Source organism: Penaeus monodon, chromosome 2 (genome assembly GCF_015228065.2).
Source record: "Penaeus monodon isolate SGIC_2016 chromosome 2, NSTDA_Pmon_1, whole genome shotgun sequence".
Lineage (NCBI taxonomy): Eukaryota > Metazoa > Arthropoda > Malacostraca > Decapoda > Penaeidae > Penaeus > Penaeus monodon.
This window is the reverse complement of record NC_051387.1, coordinates 41,401,777-41,408,393: the sequence shown is the minus strand read 5'-3', so window position 1 is coordinate 41,408,393 and position 6,617 is coordinate 41,401,777. Positions and strand designations below refer to the sequence as shown.

At 34.6% G+C, this 6,617-nt stretch overlaps 1 protein-coding gene across 1 annotated transcript in view; it reads right to left on the bottom strand.

Annotated features, from left to right (window-relative positions):
* Positions 1 to 6,147, bottom strand: part of LOC119582733 — a 46,122-nt gene extending 39,975 nt beyond the window's left edge. The window contains exon 1 of the mRNA XM_037931178.1: positions 5,802 to 6,147. The gene's annotated coding sequence lies outside the window, so the exon portion shown is untranslated. The remainder of the gene's footprint in view (positions 1 to 5,801) is intronic.
* Positions 6,148 to 6,617: the final 470 nt, after the last annotated feature.

The following is a 6,617-nucleotide window of genomic DNA, read 5'->3' as shown; positions in this document are numbered from 1 at the left end:
CTGGGAATCTGAAATTCCACAACCTTGGATCATTCTTCCATTTAGTACAATATTAAGTGTTCACATTCTTAAAATGCTCTGAAAGTTTTAATTCAGTGAAGTAATTATTTACATTATGACTGCACCAATCAATGTCACGGCCTCTACCCTGTGCATTACAGCAAGTGCCAACAGAATCGCCACATACATTCTGTTCAGATACAGCTTACAGTGGCTTCTTACTTGAAAATGTATCATCAGGAAGATCTACTAGCTCTATGCTGCCAGAATATATATGGTAGAGATTGTTAACCATTCCAGAGTACAAAATGACAAGGCTACAACTTCACTTTATGAAGATTCACAGACACTGATAAATAACTACTTTGAGCAGATTATTTCTTATACTGAATACCTGTGTTCTTTTTTACCTATTATGAGACTTTTTCTTAATTTCGACACAGTCGTAATTTTTCTGGATTAAAAAAAAACATTTAATATGGGTTTTGCATGATGCTATGGTTTCAAATATATTTTCATTGTATCACACCCTTTTGCAACACAAAAATGTTTTTGAAAGTATTTTTCTTTTTATTAAAGAGCTATGAAAATATAGGATATATATTTTACAAACAAATGAAAAAAAAAAAAGGATAGGCATCAAACATATCTAGAATTGAAGAATAAATTTTTATGGTTTCCTTTGACTTCTTTTGCTATTATTTAATATATAGCAAATATCCAATTAACCTACTGCTTGGAGATGGCACCATACCATGTCATGGCTGCACGAGACCAAATTACAGATGGCACTGCCTCAAGACATAGCCCTTGTCAGAGACCTCGTCTTTTTTGATGATGTTGGTATCATTTGTTTGGCATCAAGATTTTGATTCAGGCATGTTATTTGAAGGGAAACTTTCAATCTTATCAAAACATTTGCATACCAGCCCTAGCTAGTAACAATTAGGTGCCTATAGTGGTGTGTGAAATACCAAACATGTTGGGCATAAATGAGCAATCTGCTCATTTACATAAGACATAATATACCTATACAAGATTTTTTTTTAATGTTCTTAAAATCCTACAATGCAATGCACTGCAGTTCCAGCTGTAGTTATTGGATTAAGAAAATAATGATATTATGACTTTACAGTCATGTCTCAAAATGTGCACTCCAGAAATTGCAGTTGGGGGATTACAAAACTACAAATAAGAAGATGCTATGCACCATTTTATATAATGACAAGATAAAATTTTGAGCTTTACATTGCAAAACATTGTCACAATAAAGTCTTTTGATAAAAATCTGCAGAAAAAAAGGCAGAGGAGCTCAATCCCTCATTTATGCATCTACTTAAAAAAAATCTTCACCAGAGATATTCTCACATTCTTACATTTAAGATTCTGAAGTAGGATAATTTATCAAAATTATTCATTTATTCCAAAGTGATAAGCTTATGCCAGTGCATCAGTATATTCCAAAACAATAAACAGAAAAAAAAAAAAAAAAAAAAAAAATGAAGTAAAATTAATGAAGTCTGAAACCTGGAAAATTCAACAAAGGTATACTTGCATTTCTCTCTTTTATCACTTGCTGGTAGAGAAAAGTAAAGTATTACTCACTGCTAACGGTGGCAAGCACACTGTGAAGGGGATGAGCATGATGTACCACCATGCACAGAACCCAGCAACCCAGAGTGCAGCGAAAATCAGCAAGAGGAGCCAGAGGACAAGCCATAGAGTACCCCCTGACCCTGTGGTTCCTGTTGAGCCTCTGCACCAGCACCAGCACCTGTACCACCACCTACACCACTTCCTTCTCCGGAACCCATTCTTATTAGTTATCTGCAAGAGATTTATTATTTAGATCCAGCACATACATCAATTTGTTATTCTTAATTATTATTATATATTTATAATATATAATATATTACATCTATAGATAAACACCCATACATGCCAGAAATGTTACCAGATACCTTAGATTATCCCTGTTAAGTATTTGTTCAAGTCTAATTATTTCCAGAATTTATTATACATTTATTATTGAGATCTGCAGCTAGCCACAAGGTACACAATACAAAATCTAAATAGACAACTTTAAATTAACCTTTTTTGCATGAATCATGATGCTTAATAAGTCCAACTCTTCTAATTTTATTAAAAACATAAAAGTGGGCAATATTTGGCTATTGATAAAGCCCACTTTGGGCACAAATTGTACATATTCATATACTGAAAGAATAATTTTACTTTGTTTCTGTTAAAACAATTCATTTAAGTATGTTACACTGTGATGATCATGTACATAAAAACGCATTTATGAAATTCTGCTTAGTCGTCTAATCTTAGTGTAAAATCTTTGAAATTAATTTTCAGGATATTAAATATAATCATGAGTAGTGTATTTAACAGACTGAAAAAAATCATACAAGGGTTTATAATGGTATGTATATCCCATGTTCTTCTAACATTCAGAGTTTGCAAACTACAGAGACACTCAAGACTGTTCGTGTCAGTTCTGTTTTCTAGTGATATTGCTAATGTGCTTTTGCTGTAAGCTATATAAAGAAATCAAAGGGCTAGCTTTACATTTACTGGAAGCATCAAATTATGTACATTTTCTTTTGTAGCATTCTGATGAACTTTATAAGGTTATCAAAACACTTACAGAAAAATGCTCTCACTGAAATATTTTTTTTTACTTTTTTTTTGCATGTATTCTAATATATACAATTACAGAATAGTCATGCCTTTTGAGCTTACTATTTACATGACATTAAAATTACAAATCTAGTAAAAATACTTTGTGAAGCATATTAATTCTAGCATTCAAAACATGCAATGTATGCTTGAAATCAGTAAAGGGATATCCTACTGACAAATTACTCTAAACTTGTAAATATCATTTGTACAAAATGCATCTTTTTTACCCACTAGAAAAAAATTAAGTCCTAACTTGATAGCACTGCAATCACTTCTATTTAAGAGTTACATATGTTCACAATAGAGAAATCTTAAGAGTTAAATTTGGATTATTTTGTGTTCTCTCTCTACTTACCTACCTTACACTGAACTTATTACATGTCAAGGATGATAGTGTGACTATTTACAATGAAACATATCAAGAACAATTCATTCCATCTTGCGGTTAATGACCTAACCATAAACTATGAAGCTGTGTAACCTTAAATGAAATAGCTTATAAGTGTTATATAAATGTATTAGCAATGGATGTTAGAAGAAAACAACTATGAGGTGTGCTTTATAACTAAAATCATGCTATTTCAAGATATTCTATTTGAGTATAATGCCTACTCCAAAGAAAAAGAAGACTACTCATTAACATTCATGCGAATGCATTAGCGTAAGCGTGTAAGGAAGTTTAACGACATCAAACTCTTTCTACACTAAATTGTACAAGTATTGTTATTCTTTCAAACACTATCCTCAATTTTTTAAACAAAATAGATCACTGTATTATGCAAATTCTCTGATACCAAACATTCTTCACGATTATTTCATAAAATCAATAGATACTGTAAATATTATGCAAACTAATTGTGTCAACTCAATGTCACCAGGCAAATGCTGTGCTCATTTTAGAATTTTTTGTGAAATATCTCTGCACATAGATGGCTCTGCTAGTGCTTAGCCACAAATGAGTCAATTAGTAGATCTTGTGACCTTACCTGATTTCACCTTTCCTTAAATTTGTGGGAAAAACTTTTTTTTTTTTTTTTACTAATGATATCATTATTGATGTTCTTTTTATTACAGATATTGTAATTACTATAATGTTATTGACATTAGTAGCGGCAATAAAAGATACAATAAAATATTTTCAAAAATCAAGGAAAAGGGTACACAGGTGAGGCAAGTAGTACTCATAATTGGCTCAATGGTGACTTGGTACAAGTACAGTCATCTATGTGTAAAAACACTTAATAAAGAAAACTTAAAGTCGGCATGACATGTATGTACGACCATGGCAGGTACGTACATGCCATGCCCGTCGGTTTTGGATTAAATACATGCTTCGGATACTGAACATTTTACATTTCATTATATAAAACACAGCAAAATATAACAACAGCTAAATGCTGTAAGAGCACATTTAGTGAGTGAGTATAAATTTAAATATGAGTAAAAGTGTAAGTATACGTTTAACTGTGCATATGCATGCACATGCAAGAATAAGTAAATATATGCATATGCATACACATATGTGGGTGTGAAAGAGTGTACGGGCATTCCCTGCAAAAAGTTTCTCCATATATACATCTGTGGTATCTGAAAACAGCATTCAATCATCTGCACTTTGCAACTCCTGCAGGCTGTGTATTTCTCTGTTTAATTTTCTTTTAAAGTAATACCATGAAATGCATCATGGCTCCTTAATGCAGCACTACTGTATATATAACATAACTATATAAAATGGTATTTATACAACATCTAATCTGAAAAATGTTCTGCTTCACAAAAAGTATTGGAGACATTAATTGGGCCTGTACTTGAATGTGCGTACATGTAGGCTATATATTTACATGTGAGGTATATATGTGTGTTGTCTATAGTTTTTACAAGTTTATTAATGATATGTCAGAATTAAACTTTGAAACCAAGATTAATATAATGCTATATGATCAGTTGTTTAATGTACACTACAAAAAACTAAACATTTCATTATAAGGAGAATAGAAATCTTGAAGACAAATTTATATCTACTTGAACTCTTGAAAATGCCAAATGCTTTTTTCCTAAAACGTAAATTTGGTCACAAATACAAGATGTAATGCTTTCAAGATTATCACACTGACCTCTAAACAATACTTTTCCTACTTCGTTAGAGAAAATTTGAATTTTCTCTTCCTAATAATAATCATAAAAAAAACATGTAGTTTCTTTCAAAATCTGAAGCACTGAATAAACAGGAAATGGCAAGAACCTAATAATTACTATGTTTAAATAAAATTTTGAATGGAATGATCACTGAATATTTCAAAATATATTGAGCAAAAGATTACAAATAATAACTGATAACCATATAACACGAATTTGCAATATCACGAAAACCCGATTTTTTACCACATATTGTACATACTTATCACTAAAATTGAATGTTTCTCATACCTAGCACGTTTTACGTCTATGAAACACACAATCAACCATCATAATTTCCACGTTCCCCTTGATAATCAGCTACCTCGTGTGAATGACAGGTAGGAGGCACCCACACCTTACCTGTCTCGCCTCGTCCAGGTGTGCAACAAGTGCCTTCTCCACCCACGTCTGACCCCAAGACACATGCACACAACTGATAAGATGGAACAATGCAACACCTCCTGCTATTTGTATGAGAGAACGTTAGGGTCGCAGCTGTTCAGACTGAGGGAGGTGCTTCTTCTAATTATAAATATGTTCTAACCAACACCGCCTCCCCCACACAGTCCACTACAACGGTACTCGCTCCCTCCTTTTATGGACCTTTTTACTCCTCTCATCCCAGTAATATAATTTTAAGTTTCCAAAGTGACATCTACAAGTGAAAATACATTAGTGCGGACGTTCAAGTCTCCATATACAAGTGTTTGTTTCTTATCTTGAACTTATTTGACCCCAAGAATTCGTGATTTGGCATCTACGAAGCAACAGTTGTAGAAGGCACGCCCACCACCACCTTCCTTTTCAGCCAGATTTCACCTTATATAAACGTTTATGCTGCATGTAAGCCCTTTCAATTAACATCTTGGCTTATAAACTAACACCTTAGAACATATATCATAGATATAACCCTGTTGTTAAGGGTTTACACTCACTTTTTAACTAGCACTCGGTGACGACGTGTTGCCTCTCGTGTGGCCTCGACCGGATTGGCTGGAAGTTTACACGTAGTTCTGCTGGTTCTTTTCAAACATAAAAATTCGCTGTTTACATTTCTTTCCTTCTCGTTACAAAGTTTTTGATAATTAAAAGAGCAAGAAGAAGTTGCGCAAATTCATGAGAAACATTCGATCTACAAGTTCACGCCACACTTGTGCCAGGATCAGCGACGTCGGCAATTCGGCTAAAGGTGACGTCGCCCCCGCTAGTAGGTCAGGCGTCAGTGTCCGGCGGGGAGGAGGTGGATTCCCGGTAGGTGGGGCTGCGCTTCCTGGATGGTGTGAAGTCTTGGATGAGGGAAGCTTGGGGAAGAGGTTATTCAAGAGAGGGTTTATTTACACCACTTCTGATGCGTACGCACACACGTGTGTGTGCGCGCGCGCGCGCGCGCGCGCGCGTGTGTGTGTGTGTGTGTGTGCGTGTGCGTGTGCGTGTGCGTGTGCGTGTGCGTGTGCGTGTGCGTGTGCGTGTGCGTGTGCGTGTGCGTGTGCGTGTGCGTGTGCGTGTGTTCTTACCTTACCTGTTTGTTTCGGGAGAAGAACTAAGCTCAGACGGTCCCGTCTGTTATATTTAAGTTATCATATAACTTTTTAAATTGATGCACATTTTTGGCACACACAACTTTATTTGTTTCAGAGTCTTGAGATGAACTTCATTGACATCTTTCTCGACCTCTTTCTACTTTCAACTTTTTCTGTGTCCTCCCGTCCTTTGTGTTCAAATTAAAAGTCTCTTGCATTTGGCAGAACATC